The sequence below is a fragment of the Pezoporus flaviventris genome, unplaced genomic scaffold (genome assembly GCF_033815535.1).
Source record: "Pezoporus flaviventris isolate CSIRO_AGI_PZ_B2104156 unplaced genomic scaffold, CSIRO_AGI_Pfla_v1 ptg000093l, whole genome shotgun sequence".
NCBI classification, from domain to species: Eukaryota; Metazoa; Chordata; class Aves; order Psittaciformes; family Psittacidae; genus Pezoporus; species Pezoporus flaviventris.
The window spans coordinates 4,929,986-4,954,246 of NW_026892641.1; the positions used below are offsets into that span (position 1 = coordinate 4,929,986).

Below are 24,261 nucleotides of genomic sequence, written 5' to 3' on the forward strand. Positions count from 1 at the left end.
CACCCAGGAGAGTGGAAGGGATATGCGGGTAGGTGATATCACACCTTTCCTTCCTCCCTCCCACATTCCCAGCCCTCGGCTGTTAGTGAATGTGAGCTCACACCAGCGTTGCTGACCTCCTGGTGACGTAAGGACACCAGTAATCTTACATTTTATTCAGAAGCTATCTCAGAGTCAATTCGTGCCTTTTGGGGAGGGGAGCACCCTGCTGCCTGCCTCATACTGCCACCTTCCACGTCCTCCCTTGGTGCTTCGGCATCAGGCAGCTTCTTCAGCCCTTGGCCTGAGTCTTGACGATGGATGCCTGGCACAGCCTCCCCGCAGAGCTGGCGGAACACCGGCAGCCTTTTCTTGGAAGCAGGGAAGTGTTCCAAGCCCTGGGCTTCCTCCTCCAGCTGCATGGGGAAGGTGAAAAAGGGGGGGGGGGGTATTTGAGTTGAAGAGGGCAGTAGGCAGGTCCTTTGTAGATGTTGTGGATGCCTGCAGCTGCCAGGATGTGAGATGCAGTGATGTTCTTGCAGCCATCAAGGAAGACGTATTCGATGTTTCTGGAGGTGTGGAGGAGCTTGCACTCAACCAATAGGGAGAATCTCTCAGCTGCACACTGGGGAGCTGGTTCCCACATTGTTACTGGCCTCACCTAGGGATAAATCACACAGATGGCAAGGTGAGGAGCTGGGGAGGAACGCTCAAAACTAACCCTGACAGATCTCCATTTCCTGAATCCTCTCTTCCCTCCCTCCTCTAAACAGACCAACTTGGACAACGCTCACCTCAAGAACAGTAACACAACTCCATCATCAACTGTCATGCCAAAATCAGAAGTAGGTATCCACCAAACTTAAGACTTTGTTGTGTTTGTCATGGAGAAGAGGCTGGAATCTCAAGCTCCAGTTCATAGATGACTACAGTTACCACCAGCCTGGCAGTGTGGGAGTGTGTTGTCAGAGACAGGCAAGTTGTCTCTGTCATTCTTGGAGTTATTCCTCTTTACAGGAATGAGTAACCACTGAATGGATTTAGGTTCTGAAACTGCATCTCTGGGGAAAGGCTGACCCTGCGCGCACTCAAGCAGCCTTCTGTCTTCTCCCAGAGTGACCCAGTGAACATTTAAGCTCTCTCCCAGGTTTTGTACATGGCTGTGTAAAATACAGATTCTCTGGGAGGGGAAAAGACCCAAGAGATGTGGCCTACTCTGTGCTTTGGTGCCTGGCAGAGACCTACAGAGTTGACAAGGAGGGATGGCGACCAACCCAGTTCATGGATAATTCACCTCATGCATAAGTCATGCCCACACATTTCATGGATAAATTAGTGGATGGGCTTACAAGATCAGGATCTCACGTGGAAGTGAAGGCTCTGTCGTGAGCAAAGCTGATGGGAAACTCTAGCTGTGGGACAGTTTGTGAGTGTGGCAATATGCCAATGCCTGAGAGAGCAGAAAACAGTGCGCTTCCCTGGATGTGGGTATCTCTCAACCTGGCCAAACTCAAAATGTGTTTGGAACAGTTTCCTATCTCTAATGGCCAACATTGGATAAAGGAGATGTGAGCATCCCAACTCCAGTGTGTGGAAGCAGGAAGTCTAATATCTTGGGGCTTGTCCAGAAATCCTCTGCAGTCCAAATGCCCAGCTATACCCTACAAAAGGACGACACTGCCAAAGGGACTGGACCATCTCCCAGCAGATGACAACTGCAGCTGGGATGTTCCCTTAGATCAGGTTCAGGACCAACGCCCAAGACAGAAAGCACTCAATAAGAACATTGCACTGGTAGGGCCCAATCGCAGACCCCAGTTTACCTTCATAGCAGAAGGTAAACTTCACCCAGAGGTGGTCGGAGGTACCAGCATTCTTGCCTACGCCATGGTTTGATTACAGATGGTGGAGGCTGACCCAAGGCCCCGCTTGCCCTCGCTCTGCCAACGTGTTCACGATTGTTACCTCTTTCCATGCGTTTTCATGACTGCTCTTTTCTTCCCTTCCAAACACAAACCAGAATGGGGTGGTTGATTCTTTTCCCATGGCGTGAGAGTGCCAGAATTTCATGCAGTGAAGGAGGAAATCTGTGCTCTTACTTCGACTTGGGCCGTAGCATGGTAACGTGTTTAAACCACTGATGGGGAAGGCAGACAGCACCCAACTCCTTGGATTCACAGCAGGCCAGATCTTAAAGCTCCTCTTGCAGGCATCAAACAGGCATTAAACAGACCAGTTGAAGGCTGAATTATTGAAATCACCCTACGTGAAACACTTCTCTGCAAGAAGATGAGGGCTCTCCTTCCCTGGTTCATTTTCTCTGCGGGGTGTCAGAAATACTAAGGCTCATTCTGCCTTTCCCATCCCCCTTGAGATACTTGGAACAACTGAAGCACTCCCAGCTGTAAGCGGTGAGGAGAAGCAGACAGGCCAACCCAATATGGGTGATAAGCAACTTCTAGTTTATTTGTGACGCAGTTCACACATATGTAGGAGTGGTATTCAGCCACTCCTTCTTGGCACAACAGTATTGGTTAGCCCCACACAGCTTCCTCCACATTCTCCTCCCAGGTCCGGTCTCTGGCCACCTGTGGGGGCCACCCCTGCCTTGCTTGCACAGTCCTCCAGAACTCTGTGGTCCTGCTCTTAGAGTCATTCTGCAACAATTCCCCCCTTTTTCTTTGTGCAAGCAAGGCATTATGGGTTATTCTGTTCACCTGTTTTATCACACAACTATAAATAAGTCTAATAGCTACGATGATTAACCTAACAATGATACATAAGTGCAATACTTCAAACAACAGTGTTTGACTCAACCTGTAATGCCCCGTGAAGACAACCATCTAGTTATTCTTAGGATATTGCTCATTTACTATTGCTGGGTAAGCTGAGCCAGGGTTCTCAGCTGTGCGTGCATCGAATTAGCATTATCAGAGAGACTCATACAACACATTCCATCAAACTCTTCACATCCATGTCCCTGTTCCAACAACAAAAGGTTCTGCAGTGTTGCATGTCTTACAGAGTCAACATTAAAACAAATCAGGAATTGCCTTCGATGTAGAATTGTCTGCTTAGCAACTCAGCAACCCAGTCTGCTTAGTTGAGCCAAGGCCCCAGCTGAAGCACTTACAGTGATTTGGCATATTATGATTGGATATATGTTTTGAAGACCCTTAGTGACTAACATATAATTGGTTAAACACAGGTGTGAGAACTCAACCTTGAAAGCTTGCCAACAGTCCACAGTTCTCATTAACGTGGTGAATTCCAGCCTCTTATCTTGCTTGCTTAAGCTTCTTCAGGCCTCTCATGGCCTTGCTGTATCTTTCAGGACTATTCAAAGTTTATGTACCAATTATGCATTCTCCTGTGAGAACACTGTCTCCACATCTCCCCCCTTTTGTTTTATCCAGTAACAAGTCGCTACTACAGCAAGGCACACACAAATTTACATTAGCAGAGTAACTATTACAGGGTGCAGCAGCATGTTGAAGATGCTGATGGCAGTGAAGGACTAGCCAAAGAAATTTCTTACCAGTGGAATTCTCCCCCCCTCTTAATTTGTTCCATCACCTGCTTTATAACACTACCATTGTATTAAAATTTTTCTAGCTTTTGCCTTAGCATTTTCTAGCAGCTACTGCAAATTTCCATACTCTAACATCTCTTTTACAAGTGACAAATCTATACAATACAAGGTGCAGTTTCTTATTAGCAACTAGCTAGTAAACACAGGTGGTTTTATACACAAAATCACAACCTCTAATATAGCTACTTTACAAGCACACATATTCAGGATGTTACTTTTCAGTTGTCCCCAAGTGATGTTTTGCAGTTATTTGTTCTTTCTCTTCCTCTATCTCATTCTGCTTGGGGTAATCACGGTCAGCTCCTGTAGCTGACGCATCAGGTTTATCCATTTGTCTGTCCAGCTCATGGCAGGGCTTCACAAACTTTGCAGACAGTCGCCATGGACCTGTAGGCAGGAGGACACAAATATACCCCCTCCCCCAGGTTATCAGTTCTTCAGTTCTTGAGAAGTAGACAGGTTAGACAGGTTAAGTGCAGCATCATTACTCTCTCTCTCTCCCCCCCCCTTTTTTTTTTTTAGTCCCTGCAAAAGCTATCATTATTCCCACTACAGTTCCACGTACAGAACGTGGCACAAGGACCCTGTGGAGACTAACAGCAAACCAGCTCTGAGAAGCATCATTGCAGTGCGAGGTGGCAGGCTCAACCTTAGCGGGCGTCCCCGCAGAGGCTCTGCCTCCCCCACATCGTATGAGGCTTGGGCTTTTATACTGACCAAAATGCACACTCATTCCGACACAGGTGGCCAGCCTGTGCTGGAAGAAGTGGCCAGCAGTATCTACAGAGGTCTCCAAGGGTTGATAGAAACCTGGACATACTTATATTTACCAACTTCTAGTACATGAGTATCACAGAGAAACTGTATGGGCTCCCCCTGTCAATTGCAAGAAAAAATCATAACATATACAGCTTGAGTATAAGAGGATTTTAACGCATACGTGGTCACTGTTTGTCAGGCCTCCTTAACTATTTTGAGATCAAGAGCTTCCCACTCTTTAGCCCCCTGCTGTGTAGTAAACACAGGATATGCAAAGATGCCCATTGCAGAAAATTCCCCAGTAATGATCACATCTTTGGTTACCCATTGTTATAACTCAGCGTCTCCAGGGCCAGTAAGTCTGAGCAGACCGACCCGGGAGACACAGAGTCAGGGTCTGAAAGCAGAGGATATAAATCTGGCTCGGATTCAGGGGATTCGGGGGCTGATCCTGCGCCGAACTCGGGGTCTCCTTTGCTTGCAGCTGTGTCTTTCTTATCAGGTGTATCTCGTTCGGTATGTGGCCATCTGCAGACCTGGCTCCTCCGTGACTGAGTTAAAATTTTTTTCACTCTAGGGCGTAGTGGGTTGGAGAGGCTCGCGGTTCCTTTAAATCTCCCGCTAGGGCATGATCCCTATTTTCTACTGCGTGCTTCAAAATGGCGCCGCAATCGATCCGGCGCCGAGGCACCGCCCTCTTTCTTTTGGATTCCTCGACTTTTATCATGCGTGTACCTTCTAATATACTTTCTCTGTCCTTTTCAAAGTCCCTACTTTCGGAACTGGGGTGGTGGGGGAGCAGGGGGTTACACCTCCTCCGCGGCACCTTCTGATGGAGGGGGAGAAAAGGAAAGGGGGGGGGGGTGGGGGGTGGGAAACCCTGTGCTCCCGCGAGTTGTGGGGGGGAACGAGTTGTAATCTTCCCCCGGTTTCAACCGACCAGGGACGTCTGTTCCTAGTTTCTCCGTTGCTACCACGGCAGTTTTCTGCCTTGTATCTTTTTATACAGTTCATTACTTCCCTCCGTGGTTTACCGAGTTTCTTTGCTGTTTTACCATCATTAAGCACTGAGTCAAATAGTTCTTCACTAAACTTTCGCCACTCGCTCTCCTCAAAAACTGTATCAGGAACTACAAAAAATCCCTTAGCCTTCCCTACAGCCGCTAGACCTGCTAGCTGCTTTAGAGTCTCAGGCTCAATTCCCCGCTTTTATAAAAAGCACTGTAAAAGTTCAGGGCTCAGTTCCCCGCTTTTATAAAAAGCACTGTAGTAAGTCCAGGGCTACCTCTCGGTCCATTTTCATGGCCAGCCTTTTCCGGATCGTCTTCTTCTGGGTCGTCCTGTAACCTCGGTCTCCGGATCGGCCTCCCGGCGCAGGAGTGTCTGGTTCGCCCCCGTGGCGGATTCCTTTCGGTTAGTCCAAGCACCCGGGTCCGTCACGCCACCGCAGCAGCATTGCACGCGCTTCCCGGCCGCTGCCGCCGGCGCCACTCACTCGCCGTTCCGGGTCCCCGTCGACCGGGGCCTTGTATCCCGGGTCCCCACTAGTCGGGGCCCTGTAATCCGGGTCCCCAGTGACCGGGGCCCTGTAATCTGGGTCCCCGCTAGTCGGGGCCCTGTATCCGGGTCCCCAGCGACCAGGGCCCTGTAGTCCGTGTCTGTGTTCGGGCGCCATTTGTAAGCGGCGAGGAGAAGCAGACAGGCCAACCCAATATGGGTGATAAGCAACTTCTAGTTTATTTGTGACGCAGTTCACACATATATAGGAGTGGTATTCAGCCACTCCTTCTTGGCACAACAGTATTGGTTAGCCCCACACAGCTTCCTCCACATTCTCCTCCCAGGTCCGGTCTCCGGCTACCTGTGGGGGCCACCCCTGCCTTGCTTGCACAGTCCTCCAGAACTCTATGGTCCTGCTCTTAGAGTCATTCTGCAACACCCAGCTGCCAAGAAACATTGAATATTTATGAATCCCCTTAGTCACAGAGGTAGGGACCATTCCAGCCAGCCTAGTTTGGCATGCCTTTGGCCTTGCCTCCTACAGGGCATCAGAACTTGCTCCCAGAGGTTTTTCCACCACCCTGGAGCTGATCAGCAGTGTGTCCAGTTCAGGTGGCCAACCCTAGCAAGTAGCTTCAAGGACAGAGACACTTCCTATGCTCCTGCACTGCCTTTTGGGGTAAGGAATACAACTGAAATTGCCTCGGGATGTGCCTCCACAGCTTCAACCTTGCAAGCAGAGAAGCAGCAAGTCATAGGGAAAAGTCTCCTGACTTCCTTACTGCTTTCTCACCATCCTTATCCCTTTATTGCACTGCATATGGTGTTTGCTTCCACCTCCGAAAGAAAAGCAAGCCCAGTACAGCCATCAAAATGAAGCAAGCAGTGATTTTCTTCTTCTTTGTTCTACATTTTCCCGTTCCCCATCTTACTGTAACAGAGGGAATAGGGAGGATTAATCATAAGAGGTTGTTCTTTGGGCAAAATGAAATCCAACTGGGAAAAGCAGGGGGTTTCTCTTTTATCTTCTTATTTGTGTTCCAGCCTGCACAGAAATGATTCTTGAAATTCCTCCTAAGTATTTGGTGTGAAAGGGAAAGTCCTTGGGTTTGGGCTGTGTGTGGGTTTTATTACTTTTTGTTAAACGTATTTATTACCTTCTTTTACCTGTCTCTATCAGGTGGTGCATTCAGAGACCCTGGTTTGAGAAAGCTTCTGAAACTGCGTGTCTTTGCCTGATCAAGGCACTTGTGTAAACGCTTTGTGGGTGCCTGCATCCCTCACAGATGAGAGATTCCGCAGGGCAAGAGGCAAGGTATTTCCTGTTGATACACTGAGAAAACAATCTGGCTTTTAAACACATTTCCAGGTAGAAGGAATGGTGTGAGGCTTGTGCTGTGGTAGAAGGCTGTAGGAAGGCTTCTGGCTGAGCTGTTGAACAGCTCTTTTTAACCAGGAGAGAAGCATGGCCAAGTAGGCTTGGCAGCAGAGGGTGCAGGAACAGCACCACATACACATACCTGTGAGCTGTGTCCAGCGCTTACCAGTATGGACACAAAGCCAAGATCTCCTGAACCCCAAATGCTGTAAGCTAAGGTAACAGTGACAGTGGTTCTGGTTGTGTAGCAACCTGAAGAACTCTCAACAAGGAACTGTGTGCAGGAAAGCCGAGATGGGTGATGATAGCTGACTTGCATTAGTCAGCAATCTATCTCACTGCTCTCACTCCTGAGGCCATCTGGTCCTATGGAGACTTCTCTGCACTCAGCATTGGCCTCCCTGGACCCAGCAGGAGTGCAAGAGCTGCTCAAATGTTCATTAAGAACCCCAATCTTCTGGGATACTCACCGAAATCCTGGCTACTTTTCTGTTCGGCCTGCCTGACGATGCACTCCTGCCTCCTCAAAGCACTCCTCAAAGCACTGCTGCCTCCTCAAAGCACTCCTCAAAGCACTGCTGCCTCCTCAAAGCACTCCTCAAAGCACTGCTGCCAGTGATGCTGCAGAGATGCTGTCCAGCCCGGCTCTGCAGGGTTCTGGCACAGGTTGTGACATTCCGTTGTCACCCAGGCAACGGAATCCTGGACTCCAGGTCGCAAAGGCCCCACCCCTCAAGTGCAGCACCAGTGCAAACGCAACGTGCCTTTGTCTCTGTTGGGATGCTCTACACGAGCAGAACGGGAAGGATCTGAGGACCGTCTGTATCGCGTGACTTCCCACCGCAGACTAGAGGTGTCTCTGCCCTCTCACTGAGGCATAGGAGTTAAAGGTCTCTAGGGGAGCACTTGCCTCATCAGATGTGTTGTGGTCACAGGATGGATGTAGCCCTGCTCACACCAGAGTGTGATAGCCACTGTCAGCACACATTCCAGTTCCCTTTAACCAGACACGCATCCAAAGGGACACCTGTATCCTGGTGACATGATCCAGCTGCACACGCATGGCAGTGGCATGCTTGCAAAGGGGAATTCTGGGGAGCTCTCTGGGGTTTTAAGTTGCTTGTCCTGCTATTAGCTCCCGAGTGAGCCAAGTATCACTGTAAGCTATAGTGAGAGTGGTTCTGATCAGGTAGCAACCTGACTTCACAGGTTGTGGTGATGCTGCTTCCAGGCTGAGTGAAAAAACCCTGGTACCCCCTGTCATATCAGAGCTACATAACTCTCCAGGCTTGCTGAGGATAGAGCAGAGCCTGGTACACTTCGTAGGGCTCAGGCTTCCTGTCCTAAAACATCTCTTGCAGCTTTTAAACAGCTTGCTGCATTAAAACCCATGAATGAATCGAAGTCATTCTTGGAAAGAAATAGGCTGCAGGATTTGTAGCACTCTGGGAATTGGGAGCAGCACTGCTTTGTAAATTAGATCTATTAAGTACTTCGTAACAGCAAAATTTGATGTGGTTCTTTTCTTCAGAGAGGTCTGAGGTGGCTCTGTTCATCAAGCCAGCCTTTCAGAATCACCCAGGAGGTCATATTTGATCCCAAGTTAATTCCTAATGAGATTTCCTACTTCCCCAAGGCTTTCTCATGATGTAAACAAAAAGGCAGACCTTTTAATCCAGGTGTTCCTCACCTTTGAAGAAGTTTCTACAATACCAAGTATTGCCAATATCTAACAAGGCAGAACTGAAGAGTTCTGGTCCTTGGGAACCATGAGCCTGGATGTGAGGGGGATGGCTCATTCCTGCAGTGGGCAATGCTCACTGCTGCATGTAGTTTATCAAAGGCTGTTTAGTTTATCCAAATGAGTTTTGGCTTTGTGCAACGTGTGGAGGGTGGTGATTGAAGACCCAAGCAACAGTGTGAAACTGTAAGCTTGCATTCAGCGTGTCCTTGTCATAAATGAGCCAGCAGTCCTCTGATGTGAGTGCTTCTGGTGGTGCCAGTGGTGTTTGCTGGTATTACCAGTTCATCCAGAGCTGCTTAAAGCTGCCTTCAGCTGCAGATCTCATGTGGCTCAGCACGCACACCACCCTAACCCCTGTGAAACACAACTACTGCGGGACAGAGCTTGAGGAAGTGTCTAGCAATGCCCAACAGATTGATGAATTGGGCAGCAGAGATGCTGGACGGCTGGAGATTCAGAATCTCTCCAAACAGGCAAGTGGAAAGAGGAACCAGGCCAAGCTTAAATTGGAGACAAGGAGCAATTCCTTCCCCAAAGGATGCTCAGGCATTGGAACAGGCTGCCCAGGGCAGTGCTGGAGTCACCAGCCCTGCAAGTGTTCTCACACTGTGTAGATGTGGCCCTCAGTGCCATGGGTTAGTGGTGGCCTTGGCAGTGCTGGGGAATGGTTGGACTGGATGAGCTTAAAGGGCTTGATTCTGTGATCCTCTCACACAGGGTGGGGAGCCCACACACATAACCCATCCCCCCACACCCCCTCCAAACCCCCCACCCCCTCCACCCACACCACCCCCCCCACCCCCCCACCCCCCCCGAGCTGATAAACAGAGCCCTCCTCTTTCAATCACAGCATTTCAGAAGGTGCTTTTATTCCTCTGCCTGCATCCCTCTTGTTTATTCCCTCCGTGCATTGATGCAAAGGTCATACATTTGCAAGAGCCTGCCAAAGATAATACACATCCTGTTAAGAGTTACAAGATCATCAGAAGTAAAACTGAAGAGATAATAAACTGGCAGGAAAGCTGAAGAGTGAGAAACCAAAGCGGAACAGAGAAGTGACAATGTTATCTTTGTTTAACGCTCCTCTGAGTCACCATTAGTTATTTAAGATACTCATCTGGTAGCTCCCAGCCCTGTCAGATGAAGAGATCCAAGGGGTGGTGGTTCTTCATTGCCAAATAAGTTGCTCTGGTCTAAAGGGAGAGGAAGCTTCCATGAATGATGGATGCATTTCACCGCAGCTCACTTTGGAGGCTGGAAGCAGGCAGTTTACCACCACATGGGGCCATATGGTAGGACATGGGCTTGTTTCTGGGTATGAGTGTTTCTGTGGTGGGTGGTCTACAGAGGCTGTAATGTGAGGACAGTGAGGATAAGGAGGACATTGAGGATAAAGAGGACATTAAGGATGACAGCAGCACCAGCCCATTTCCACACCTGGAAACCAGATGCTTCACAGACAGCCCAGGATACCTGACCTTTGGAAAGAGGGTGTCAAATGGGAAAAGACAGCTCCAAATCAGCTGCTGTAGTTGTCCAAGGAGTATGAGCACAGGTCCATCACAGGGCAAACTGGGTGTGCAACCGAGATGAGCATCCAGCTCGACCATGGGCCTCTCCAAATACCTGGACCATGCAGCACCTCTGTCCCCATTTATGCCATCTCTTTTTCTTCACTCCCAAAGACAGATCTCCAATTCAAGAGGAAAGACCCAGGATCCATCTGTCCTGCTGCATGAAGGACCCTGTGTGCACCCACGTGTGTGTGTTTGGGGAAGCACCTTCTCCCTCTGTTTTCTGCTCCTGTCATTTAGCCAGGATCCAGGAGATTAACAAGAGCATCAATTTAACATAGTGGCTCAAAACGGTCAAGACAGCCTTTCCCTGAGGGCTATGCAGGCAGAAAGGAGGCACCTGGCAGGGAGAAGTGATGAAGAGGGAAGGAAGGAAAGGAAACATGACTGCCCAGCTTCCATTGATTCATGTCTAGGGCAGAGGAGAGGGCATAAAGGGTGACAGGAGGGACAGAGAGCACAGGGTGCTTCTCAAGGGGAATGGTTTCAAACTGAAACGGGAAGTTCAGGTTGGAGATAAGGCAGAAGTTCTTCCCTGTGAGGGTGCTGAGGTGCTGGCACAGGGTGCGCAGAGAAGCAATAAGTGCTCCATCACTTACAGTGTTCAAGGCCAGGTTGGACAGAGCCTTGGTTTAGTGTGAGGTGCCCCTGCCCATGGCAGGGGGTTGGAACTGGATGATCTTAAGGTCCTTTCCAACCCTACCTGTTCTCTGATTCTATGTGATTCTGTATGACTTCCCCTCATGCAGTCTGGGGCACACTGGGCAAGCCTTGGAGCATCACTTCCCTCCCCAGTGCCCCCCCAGCAAACCATAGGCCTGCAAACTTCTGAGGCGTGGGATTAAATAAGTTAATGATGTGAGGAAGGTGCAGAGGAATTGTTGTCTTGCTGGTAAAATACAGCAAACCACAGAAAGTGAGGATTGATGGCAGGGGTCAAAGGCTCACACTCCCTTCTGGAACCAGGCTGAGATCTCCACGGGGTCCCCCATCCCAGAGTGGCTGCACATTCAGTGCCAGCATGAAGGAGCAGGGCAGAAATGATCACAACCAAGTAATTAGCAGCACAGCAGCCGGGAGGGCTGCACAGACACAGAATGGTGCAAAAGTGCGACACAGCAGATTTCAGCATTGTCAGGGGTTTTCTGCTGGAGCCAAAAAGAGCAGGGGAAGATCTGAGGCATCAGATGGGGGAACATCTCATACAGCCTCATTGTCAGTGGCTGATCTAGGCTCTGTGTCACTCCTTTTGCACACTACACCTGCTGCATAACCTGCTGTATGAGGCTCTTTTGGCGTAAACCACTTTCAGCAGAAGCTTGCCTACGCTCTTCTTTAAAACCTCTGATCACGGAGGCTAAACCCATCCTGGTCCCCCCAGCATCCTGCGCCAGCATTGCTCTGAGCCAGCAGACCTGTGCAGATCCCTGTGCGCCCCGAGCCACCAAATAACAGAGCTGCCAACTGGCACGTCTTTCCAGGGTGGGAAAAGGGATGTGAGAGCTGAACTGTCCCTCCTATGGGGAGGATTTGATTGATGCTAGGAGGGACCCCGGTGCGATGCAGCGCGAGGCAGCCGTCCCTGCGCGCTTGGCTGATGGGGTTAACGGGGTCTGCCCGCTCCGAGCCGTGGCCGCCCAGCACCCCCAGCCCATTTCACACATGCCATCAAACATCTGCTGGGCTGCAATGACTCCCCATCACTGCCGACCAGGGCCGTATTGGAGGCAGTGACCTCCGGCTGGGAAGCACCGGAGCCCATCGCCAATCTGCCGGGCCAGCTGTCAGCAACGATAGCGAGCCACGGCGGGCCAGAGCCACACGCAGGGCTCAGACCAGCGTGCTGGGAGCAACGTGGGCTCCTGTGGCTGCAAACACCATCAATGTGAGCCGGTGCTGCTGGGGGGGGGGGGGGGTTGGAAAAGGCATTTGAGACCTTGATGCTCTTTCTTGGCAAAGCCCCAACCTATAGACAGTGAAAAGAACCAGGCATAAAACTGTGATGTCCCCTGCTTTTATTTTATGTGTTTATTTTATTTGGTGTGTTTCTTTTCAAGGGGATTACCAATAAATTTAATTTCAATACCGTTAATCCCCATATATATTTACTGAGGGCAATTAGCTGGCATTTATATTAAATATACACAATAGACAGTTGAATATACAGTTTATATAGCATAATTAGATTGATATACACATATAAATAGAAGCATAAGTCTGTCTGCAGTGTGTGTTGGTGAGGAAGGACCAGGGTAATGTGCCGTGACAATATTTATCTCGTCCCATATTTATGCCCTGGTAGCTGGAGAAGTGCAGCCAGGCTCTGCAGGAGCAGCCACAAGCAGAGTGGGTGCTGCGAAGGGGACAGGCAGATGGGTGCAGTGCCAGAGGGATTCGGGGGGGGACAAAGGGGTTTGGGGACCTGAGGGGCAGCAGCAAAGGAAGATGGAGCAGAGGACCCAGCCCCAAGGGAAGGAGCTGCTTACCCAGGGCAGAGGCTCAGGAGCAGGGGTGGTTTGGGAGCATTTCCCCACATTGCTTGCAGTGTTCCTGTGCTTTTTGCTGTGGTGGATGTGGTCTAAGTCGTGGGTGTGAGCAGTGGAGCCAGCACAACGTGGAGGAAACCTCCTGCTGCAAGGCTGGTGCCTGGGCATCGCTTTACTGCAGCATCAGCCCCATGCAGCGAGCAGGGGAAGCCTCTTCCCTTTGGCACTTGGACAGAGCTGCCCAGCCGAAGCCTGGATCCAGGTGTGGGAGCAGATGTTTCCCTTTTCCAGGGAAAGCTGAGCTAGGAAACATGAAAGCTGCCAATCTTCTTTGGCTTTTTCTTCAGTATTTTATCCTGGGGTGAAACTCCTCCTCGTTCCAGCTGGAGTCACACTGGTTGGGAAAAAGTGGTGGGAACCGGCTGGATGGTTTCCCATTCCAGCCTGGCATCTGCGCTCTGCTTGGAGGGTCCATCAGCCTTCCCAGAGCAGAGAGGGTGAGAGAGACCTGGCATGCCGTGGTCCTGCAGCACTCGGCTCCTCTGGAAGCACGGGACAGCAGCTGAGAGGGGCAGTGGGGTTATAGGGCTGGGGAGGGTTTCCTTTATTTCCCACCCCATGTGAGCTGGAGTCAGCCACCATCTCTAGACCTCATTCCACCGGGAAGAGAAAGGGCTTTGCAGATGGTTGAAGGCACAGATTTTTATACCCAGAAAAGTCTGAGCCCTGTGGAACATCCCGCAGGCTTGCCCTAACATTAGGGTACAAGTGTTTGACCACTGTGCCTCTTCCAAACAGGCCATCGGTTATCTGGATATAGGAAAGCCTTGCACTTTGCTAACTTCAGAAGCATACAAGAGCTGCTAAACATGCACAGTAGTACTTTATCGCTAACACTAAGAGCAACTAACACTGCCATTTCCCTGCTCAGCCCATCCAGCAGTCGTTCCCTCTCCTGCTATAGCTGCATATCTGAGCAGTGAGAGCTGCCTATGCACGTGCCTTCAACTCCATCATCCCAAACCCCTGCAAGAGCAAACAGCCTCCCTCTTTCTGCATCCAAAAGCTGTGGATGACCCTCAGGTGGACCTTCCCAGAGCTCAGTACTTGTCTGAATCAGTCTCACGTCTAAACCCTTGTCTGCTCTAATAAAAAGTCAATTTACTTCTTTCTATGCCTTCCACCCGTTCCTATTTGGCTGCCACCAGACTTCTTTAATCACACACAGCTTTCACCCTGGATTGCACAGGCACTGTTAAAATCAAGCCTGCAGCTAACTGTGGTGTGAAGCTGTGCTGCCTTTGGAAGGCTCTCAAAGTCCTCAACATCCCTTCATACCTATGGGCTTTTCCAGCCTTGGCCCCAAACTAAAGGATCAGCTCAACTCCGGGAGCATGTTGCCTCTTGCCTCCCTCATCTTTGTCCTGCTCCTCCAAGGCAAAGCAAGCCAGACAATGGCATAATTAAACCTTCTCCTCACTTCAAGTACTGTAGTTCAGAGCATTTGATTCCCAGCCACTATTTACGGCTATTGATTTCTGCACTACTTATTACCGCAGCAAGTGACCTGTAACCAGAGGTTTATCAATCTCTTTCAGGGAATTAGTAACACAGGAAGCTGGAGAAGGAAATAAATGGTGTGGTTGAGGAAAGTTTGCTCGCCACTCAACGGGGGCTACCACAGCCAGCAGAAGAGGCAATGAAGACCTGCATGTCATCGTGCCCAGCCTGGAGGAGCCAGCGTTAGATGCTGCTCCCAGTGCCTGGTCAGGATTTGGGCAGTGGAGGAGACAATAGCTGTCCCAGACTCTTGTCCCATCAGGAGCAGCTGTCAGCTCCTGCCTTACAAAGGTCTCCCTGTCTTGGGTGAACCCACCCCCTGATGAAAAGCCCCATGCAAATGCTCCATCCCTGGCAGTGTTCAAGGCCGGGTTGGACAGAGCCTTGTGTGATATGGTCTAGGGTCTAGGTCTAGGTCTATGGTCTAGGGCGTCCCTGCCCATGGCAAGAGTTTGGAACTGGATGGGTCCTTTCCAACCCAAACCGTCTCTGATTCTACCCACAGGATTCTAGCCCTGGGATGGAAGGGTTGGATGAGCGGAGCAAGCACCAGCATCTGTGTGACCATTGGTGGGGAAAGGATGCGATAAATCCCTTTCAGGCAGATCCTGTGTGTTATTCCCTGGAGGCCAAAGCAGCCCTGTTCCCAGCGGCCTGCCGAGGCAAGGGCTGGTTGATATGCTCAGAACCAGGGCCAGAGGGATAATTATCTTCTTGGCCTCCTTCCTATTCAAACCTTGCCTGCAATTAACTCCTACCGGAGGAGCCAGGCAGACCGTGGCCCTCATTCAGAGTCCCTTGGATCGAGCTGCAGGGCAGGACTGGGTGCAGGGGTGGTTTGGGATCAGGCTGCTGCTGAGTGAATGCCTGCTGTTAGTTACATTGATCTCACACTGTTTGTTGTTAAATTGCCGTAAGCAAACCTGGTAATCTGAAGGTGATTAAATGAACTGGTCCTGCCAGAATAACCCAGGGCTTTTATTGGCAGGAGGGAGCAGTGGGTTATCTGCAGGTATGTTTAAGCATGCCCCTTCTCATTAGAGCTGGGGACAAAGAGATTTCAAGGGTACAGAGGGTGGCTGGAAATGGAGAGTTAAACATGAGAATTAAACCCATGCCCTGGAAGCTGGGGCAGGGCCTTACCCCCAAATAATCGGTTTGCTGCTCCCAGCTGACCTCTTTCCCATGCAAAGAGCTTTTCAGTGGAAGGCTAATTCATTCTCACAGCTAAAAATGATCATTGCGATGAGAAAGTGTTCTGGGAGTGTGTCCTGGGTTCAACAGTGGCGGTCATTTTTCTCCTTCTTGGTAGCTGGTGCAGTGCTGTGTTTTGACTTTCGGCCTGGGAACAGAGCTGATAGCAATGTTTTGGTTTGGCCAAGGACTTTGTGAGCCTCATGCTCTGCCAGGGAGGAGGGGAAGCCAGGAGGAAGCAGAGACAGGACACCTGACCCAAACTGACCAAAGAGGTATTCCATACCACAGCACGTCATGCCCAGGATGTAACTGGGAGTTAGCCGGAAGGGCTGGGAGACTGCAGGGTTGGAGGAGGTATGGGTCGGTGCTTGGTCGGGCTGAGGGGGGCAAGTTATCGGTTGGCTGGTGGTGAGGTGTTGTATTCTCTTCCCTTGTTATTTCCTTTATCATTATTATTATCGGTGGTAGCAGTAGTGATTTGTGTTATACGTTAGTTACTAAACTGTTCTTATCTCAACCCGTGGGAGTTGCATTCTTTTCGATTCTCCTCTCCGTCCCTCTGGGAGTAGGGGGAGGGAAAGAAGGGGGGGGGTGAGCGAACAAGTTACCTGACTGGGTTTAAACCACGACAGCATGAATGCTTTTTGCAGTAAATAGCAGCATTAACAGGTTCATTTTCTCCCAGCAGTGCTATCAAAATCTCTTTGAGCTGCTTCCAGAGCATACCACAGATGCACTAAACCAAGCCTGCAAAATGAGTGGGAGATGTGATTGCAGTCAGACCTCCTGCCTCAGCCTCAGAACCCCACTCAACCCCATGCTGAGCAGCATCCATGCCTGTTGGATGCAGGAGCCCGCATTCCCTCCTGAGATGCCCCAGGAGCATGTCCTAGAGGTGGCTCTGCTTCTGAGGAAACGTGCAGAGCATCCCTGCTCTTCTGCAGATGGACATGCAGATCTGCTTGGGAATGGAGCAGATTCCCCGTGCCTTAGAGCTTCATCCTCCTGCCCCAGATGGCTTCAGTTCCTGGATTTCTGGGCGTTGGGGCTTCTCTGTGTTCAGTTGCCACTGCTGCTAATTCGTGTGACTTGTCCCACGTGCCCCAGCACACCAGCCTCTGGCTGCTGTGTCTAAACTGCACATCCCACCTTCGTATCTCAAGCCGCAGGTGGAGGCCGGGTGTAAGCCTTTATCTCCTGCAGTTTTCCAGAAACTGAAGGAATAAGTAGATAAAGCCCTGAAATCATCAGGTGGATCATTGCCAAAACTGGGGAAGACTCATGAGTTGTTGATCCTCTGCTTTATCCATCAAGCAAAGCACGGATCACTGCTGCAGTTACAGGAGCACAGGCTCGCGAGTGTAGTGCTCCAGCTCAGTTGCAGTTTAGGAACCATTTTATAGGCTGTTACAAACTTGATCTGGGGCAAATTCCAGTTGCTTGTTAGACTTCTTGTTCAAATGGGGGGTGTTTTTCCAGGGGCTCAGACACCCAAGCCCCAGCTCTTGAGGGTGATAGAATCCTAGAATCCCAGGCTGGTTTGGGTTGGAAGGTGCCTTAAAGCTCATCCAGCTCCAGCCCTTGCCACGGGCAGGGACACCTTCCACTAGAGCAGCTTGCTCCAAGCCCCTGTGTCCAGCCTGGCCTTGAACACTGCCAGGGATGGGGCAGCCACAGCTTCTCGGGGCACCATGTGCCAGTGCCTCAGCTCCCTCACAGGGAAGAACTTGTGCCTTAGATCAAGTCTGAATCTACCCCATTTAGTTTAAACCCATTACCCCCTGCAATGGCACAGTATGTTATAGTACAGCATGGCATATTGGAGGTTTCTTCTGGCATGGAGATGCAGATCTGAGTCAGGTTTTGAAGCAAGAGGGAGGACAGGGCTGAGCAGCGTTTCTCTCAAAGCTGTGGATTTGGGAAGCCCAGGGATGTGCTGAACGCAGCAGCTGCCTCCAAGCAGACACTCTCCAAAGGTCATCAGCACTGTTCCCTTTGCAAAAAAGCCCCCACACCTTCCCCATGACAACCTCTTACATGCTCCAAAGGAAAACGGTATTGCTCTTTTCTTCTATTTACATTGAGACCGACTTGCCAAAGCTGCTGCTTCTGCCTCCTGAATCCACAGTGACTTTTCGGGGTGATGTGAGTCACTCCCTCCCTGGGCTGAACTGGTCCTTTTTATTGACCCTGGGGTGCTCTGCCAGCGTGTGCAGGGGGGAACTGACTTGAGTTTCCTTGACCAGCAAGGGGGGAAATGGAAACAATGGGACCAGACAACCCTCCTCATGCTCCAGTTTCATATCACAGTGATGCAAACCTGGAGTAACATGGTGAGGAAGCAAGAGATGCAGTTTATATCTATGGGAAAAAAAGAGTGAATGAAGGTAGAGATCCTGTCTTTAGAAAGGGATAGCACTCATGGAGCCCTGGAAAAGACTGTGTTTTGCCATGGTTGTGCTCTAAGTGGGGAGAGCCGAAACTCCCAGGGAAATCAGGATAACTTAAAATAATGATAAAAGGGCAGAATCCAAGCCAGGATTATGGCACAAAGACTTTGAAGGGGGTGTGATAAGGATGTCACCGTCTTCAGCAGCATCCACCTGGCACGAAAAGCAGCTCTGAGGCAACGAATAGGAGCTTGAGCAGCAGACCGGTGCTGCTGTGTGGGACAGCCAGTGCCCAAACCCTTACGGGACTAAACATGGCCCAAGAGGATATTTTATTGCCCCTGATTCCAGAGCATGCCAAGGAAGGGGGGAGAGACCCAGGTCTTGTTTCTGGATCCATCACACACTCCCTCAACTACCTTGGGCAAATTGCTCATGCTCTCCTTGCAGCAGAATAGCATTAACATTACTGTCCTACTTTGCAGTGATGTTTCAAAGACAGATTTGTATTTCCCTGGGGAGAGGGACTAGAGGAAAACCTGTTCACCAACCAAAGCAGGGTTTAGCCACCCGGTTTCTAAGTGGCATGCTAAGGAGCCTCAAACTGCCGTCTCCTGGGAGAAGCTTGCTTTCTTTCCCCTTCCTTTCTTTCCCATAGAGGAAAAACTACCGAGCTAAATTCATGGATATAAAATCAGAAGATCTTGGGTAACCTCTTTGACTATTAAAGCAAAATAATGACAATAATGAGCAGTGCAGGTTCACGCATCTTGGAAGATAACAAAAATAAGCCAGGCCAAGTTCTCTTTGCTTGCCAGCACATAAGAGCCTGACCCAGACTGGCAGAGCTCAGCTTGCTTTGCAGCGTTGGTTTTCTTGGGGGAAGCTTAGTTCTGGCTGTCAGACCCTGAACCTGGAGGTTGCAAAGCACAGGAAGAGCTGCCCGTCACTTGGGGTGGAAGGAGGGGAGGGTGCTGGGGCTGCTTCCCGATGGGGAGCATCACACTTTGCCCCGTATCGTGCAGCTGTATTTTTCTGCTCATCTGCCCATCAGGCTCCAGTGAGCTGCTGGGTTCTGAACACACGATCTGGCAATTTATTCAGGTGACGAAAGAAAAGGGAAGGGAGAAAACCCTGCTCAAAGCTGTGCCCTTGGGAATCCAGCCCGAGCTAGAGAGAAAGAGCAGATAGATGCAGTGGAGGACAGTGTTTGTGCGTCCCTCCTGCAGACACAATGCCTTTGCGTTAATTATATTCAGAAGTAATTTCTGCCAAGCCTTATAGTTTAGTATTATAAAAATTTCCTGTTGTTACTTCTTGCCTTTTCTTTCTTGCACTGCAGTGAGTGGCAAGGTCGATGGAACAGGCTAAAATGCGGCGACCCCATTGAAGAGTGAACAAAGATTCATGAATTTTTGAAACTTAAATGATTACGTGGTAATTGCTTTAATAATATAAAATTATTTTCTGCTACAAACTATGATTTACAATAGCAGCTGAGCGTGTAAATCATGTGCCTTGTTTTCTGTAAATTCTGTGATTTAATAACTCATATAACAGCTTCCATAGGCAGCGATCATCAGCTCATTGATTCGGACACAAAGGTTGGGCAAACCTATAGATTTATGTATCAGAACTCTTAGTCACTTCTTGACTCCTCAGCAACAAAATGAACAGGAGCAATAGCTGCTTCTCCCCATCATGAACCTGTTCATTAGTTATATTTTAAGGGTCGTGGGTTATCGGTGGGATGTGTAATGGTCCTCATGCTGGGAGCAGAGCGGGGATCTGATACTAGGATGAGATGGAGAAAGACTGAGCAGTGCCCCATCTCAAACCTGAGGGCCAGGGAAGGGAAGAAGAAAAAGGGATGTTTTTCCCCCATTCTGGGGGGAATCAGTCCCATTTTCTAGATGTTCCATCTCACAAGACCTTCTAGGGCAAGGGGACCTCACCACCTCACATCCCGCTTTGGGGCACCGTTTCAACTCATCTGAACTATTGGTCTCTTTGGCAGCAGAGACAGATAAATAAGCTGTGGGCACCCCCCCCCCTCTGCAGGATGTTAATGAAGCATTTAATCATTTGGTGTTTCTTTTGCATTGGCTTCTTTTTATTTCAGTTTGCAGGAATCAGGAAACACTCAAGCATGGAAGAAGGCGGCTATGGAGCGTCTATATCTGGTATTTGCCCCCATGATGAGGAATTAATTGCCTTTTGATTAATGAGCCCTTCAGAGATGTGCCTGAGCTGGGGCTGAGGGGAAAGAGGAGAGGGGAAGGAGGAGGAAATCGGCTTCTGTGCTCTACCTGTGGTTGTTTCCTGGGAGGCCAAGAGGAGGTTAAAGAGCCCCGAAGCCGCTGGTGCCGTGGGGTGGTGGTGATGGTGGGAAGGCAGAGGGGGAAATGACAGTCTTGGTGTGTGTCAGAGGGGAGAGAGAAAGAGAAATGGAAGCAGCAGTTTAATTTGACGAGTGCTTTCACGCCCCTTGAATGGAGAAGGGGAGAATTATTTAATTAAAAAATATATTTACTTTTAATGCAACCATCAATATCTCCATCGGCGCTGATTGTTAAGAGGGTTTGTGTGTTTGCATGTTTAAACACTTCTAGGATGTGCCTTTCCCTCTCCAGCAGCATCTGCTCGTGCATGCTCACCCGCATCCCCGTGCACACTCATCCATCCCCTCTGTGCCTCCCCACGTTTGGGCCTTGGGTAGTTTTCTGGTGGTTCCCCAAAAGGGGAATCTTCGTAGTCTCCCATTTCCCAGATCTCTGACAGCTCTGGATTTCAGGCCCCCTCCACATTCGTTTTCCTCTGTGATCAGTGCATTTTGCTGTGCAAGACCTTGCTGGGCTTCTTTTGGAGGCCTCAGCCAACACCAAGGTCCCCAGTGCACCCCAAACTGCAGCTCGTGGGGTGACTGGGGTGTCTGCAGCAGAAGGGGGCTATGGGGCTGCCTGGGTGCCCTGCCAAGGGGAGGTTCTTGCAGAGGCCAAATGAGCAGGTAGGAATGAGGATGCTGGAGCCAGGAGCTGCCCCTGTTGCTGTTTGCTAGAGAATTTAGTCAACAGAAAATAGCAGGATTGAGGGATTTTGACAACACCACACCTACAGTTGTACAGTAAAGCTCCAGCAGCCCTTCTGATTTATATTCCTTCCCAGTGTCAAAACGCTTCCCAGTTACCCATTTGCCTTTCTCTTGTTCCTGTGCTACACAGATGGACTTAAAGGATTTCTCCACAATAGCCTGTTGAAATCTCCTTGCAGGGTGCTGCTGAATGGCAGCCCAGATTGATGCTGTGCTGCTGTCTGGGTCCTCCCCATGTTGCACTGCAGCTGATGGCACGAGGACGTGGCTTTGTGTGAAATATGGCCTGGAGGAAGGTGCGGTTGGGAGACAAAAAGTTTGGCTTCTGATTGAAACAAATGGCCTTTGTCAGCTTGACCTTGAAGCTCAGCCACCACACCACTAGAAATGGCAGTGCTTGCTCCCTTATCATCTTTCTTCCTCTCTCCAAAGAAGCTTCCGTCTCCCAAGACTGGCAGCATCATTCCTTATTTCCAAGGCTGCATTGGTTTAGTTGGTCTTATTTTGTTATTTGTTGGGTTTATGTATTATTTGCAAGGCCACCAGGAGCAGGCCTTTCCACAGGGATGAATAGGTTGGTCTGACCATTTTCAGCCCCGTTTTTCCTTTTCCATGGCTGTCGCAGCCTGGGATGAGGCTCTGGGTGCAAGGCCGAGTTACGGCATGGGGTGCACAGGCGACGCCAGCAGGCTCCGAGCTCCCACCAGAGCCAAAGGCAAAGCAGCAGCTCTGCTTCTCTTTAGTGATGCAGCTCACAGCTTCGTTTCCACTCTCATATTTCAAGTGGAAAATTTGGTGAAAACAAAAAATTAGCAGGACATTCTTAGTAGAGTAGCAACAAGCCGTCCAATCTGTTAGCAACAGCCTTTTCTGTGCGTGCAGTTAGTGCTCAGCGTGTGTTTACAGAAGAGCTGGTAAAAGATAGAGCCATCAGGGAGATCTGAGAGACCCTGAATCTTCCTTCTGCTGGCAGGTTTGTGGTCACAACCCATTGGAGTGGCCCCATCACTCTGTGTCGCCCTGAAGGAGAAGCCTGCTCTGGAGCCTGCATCCTCCAGTGAGATGTGAATGCAGGTTGCTGATTTTTCTGAGGATGGTGTTGAAATGCTATTAATCCTTGGCTCCACATGAAGGATCAGGGAGGCAGTGTCAGGCGTGGAATGGGAATCATGCTCTGCAGAAAGAAGAAAGGGAATTGGAAACTTCCTGGTGGAAATGGCCATGTATTTAACCCAAACCCAATGGCAGCCAAAGTTGTCTCCGCTGGACCCAAACCACTGAACAGAAACGAGGACAGAAAGCCCCAGAGGGTTTCTGTGTTTCACTCCCCTGTCTGGAGAAGGCTCTTTCTGAGCTATTTCTAGACAAGGCTGCAGTCACCCCTTCGCCTTTATTGCCACGGTCTGTTCCACTTCTCCTCAAATACAGCCCTGCATCTTTCTCCATGAAGCTGCTTCCCAGCCTGTTGGAGCCCACCTGGTGTTTGTGTGAGCTGTGTGCTGGTCCTCTCGGAATGTCGTCAGTTTTATAGGGTATTTCAGGTCCCTTGTCCAGCTCCCCATCACTCCCAGGGTCTCAAGTCTGGTCTGAATTTGGTTTTGTGTCCCCCAAAGTGTCCATAGCCTTTCCTGGGATGAGCCCTCTGCAGATGTCATAAGCATCTCCCCTCTTCCATCATCCGGGAGGGTAATTGAAATATCGAATCCTGCCACGTCAAGAGAGACCCCCTTGGACGCATCCCTCTTTTCTGACAGGGGCCCATTGGTAATCCCTCTCTAGGTAGAGCCAAATTACAGTACGGGGCCATTTCCCAGCACGCTGATGAGAATGTCATGGGGGACAGCTTGAAAAGCCTTCCTGCAGGAAAGACAGATGACATCTCCTGCATCTTCCCCCAGCACCCGCCCTGTCACTGGAGGGAATTACATTGGTTTGACCCAATCTGGTCTTCCCAGATTCATGTTGGCTGTTATTCCTTTGCCTGTGTTCTCGCAGGTGCTTGCACGGGCTTTGTTTGCTCTCAGTGTGCTTCTGGAAATTGGAAGTAACTCATTCTCCTCCCTCCCCATTGAAAAGGCGGGTGTTGCATCTGCCCTTTTCTACATTTGTGCCTTGTCATCTCCTCAGATATCGCTGGGTTGGCTCCAAAATCACTAAGAAATAGCTAAGTACGCTCAAAACTCTTCTGTCCCTTCCTGGCTGGTATCTTACTCCTCAGTGTTAATTATGTCAGGCACCAACTCACAGCTGATCTGTTTAGTAAAGACTAAACTGAAAGAGGCTTTAGCCTTTCTGGCACCCTCTGTTGATGGTTTTCCCTCTTCTGTCATTCTGACATTTTCAAATGGGTTTATTTTATCATTTTTTGGAAACACAAAGTGACTTTTTCTGGTGTTTTAAAATGTAAATAGTGTCTTCTACAAAAAACATAGAAGCATTTTAATAGTGAGGCTGCAGAGGTTGAAAAATAATGCGTACAAATAGCTGGAGCAAAATGTTTCTTGTTACTTGAGATCAATTCTTTTTTGGGATAACTATTACTGGCTGGGATGGAAATTGGGGGGTTTGTCCCCATTTAAGAAAGGGAAAGGTTTCAACCCCCAGATTCCCCCCTAATTTTGTTCCTCAGTAACCAGGCACACCACACTCCCCCTCCTATATGTGTTGGCTCAACCACGGCACTCAAAACCACTGCAGCTATCTCCCTGTTAGATGAGCCTGGGCCAGAAAACTCTGGAATCTCACGCAACTCCATCTGTATCAATAGCAATCGGGGCCGCCAGCATGAATCCACAACAGGGAAAATTGGATGGGTATTGAGCAGAAATGTGTCTTGTCCCATGCACCGCATCTGAAGGCTGGTTTTAAATGCAAATAGGATGGGGAAGACAATGGAGATTCGATAGCAAGTGTTCTTTAAGTTTCTTTCCATACAGCACAGATCATTAGGTAGAGCTGTAGCTGCCCAGAGACCTCTGGTGTGAAACAAAGATGAAATCAGACCTTTCTGC

At 49.7% G+C, this 24,261-nt stretch overlaps 1 protein-coding gene and 1 long non-coding RNA gene across 2 annotated transcripts in view; one reads left to right on the top strand and one right to left on the bottom strand.

The window, feature by feature from the left end:
- The window catches only part of LOC133280930 (S-adenosyl-L-methionine-dependent tRNA 4-demethylwyosine synthase TYW1-like), a 331,505-nt gene that overhangs the window by 210,707 nt on the left and 96,537 nt on the right, over window positions 1-24,261 (top strand). The window lies entirely within an intron of this gene.
- Window positions 143-7,722, bottom strand: LOC133280937 (uncharacterized). Its single transcript, XR_009747313.1, has 2 exons — window positions 7,679-7,722; window positions 143-640 (listed from the first exon to the last, which is right to left on the bottom strand). It is a non-coding gene; the product is annotated as an uncharacterized LOC133280937 (long non-coding RNA).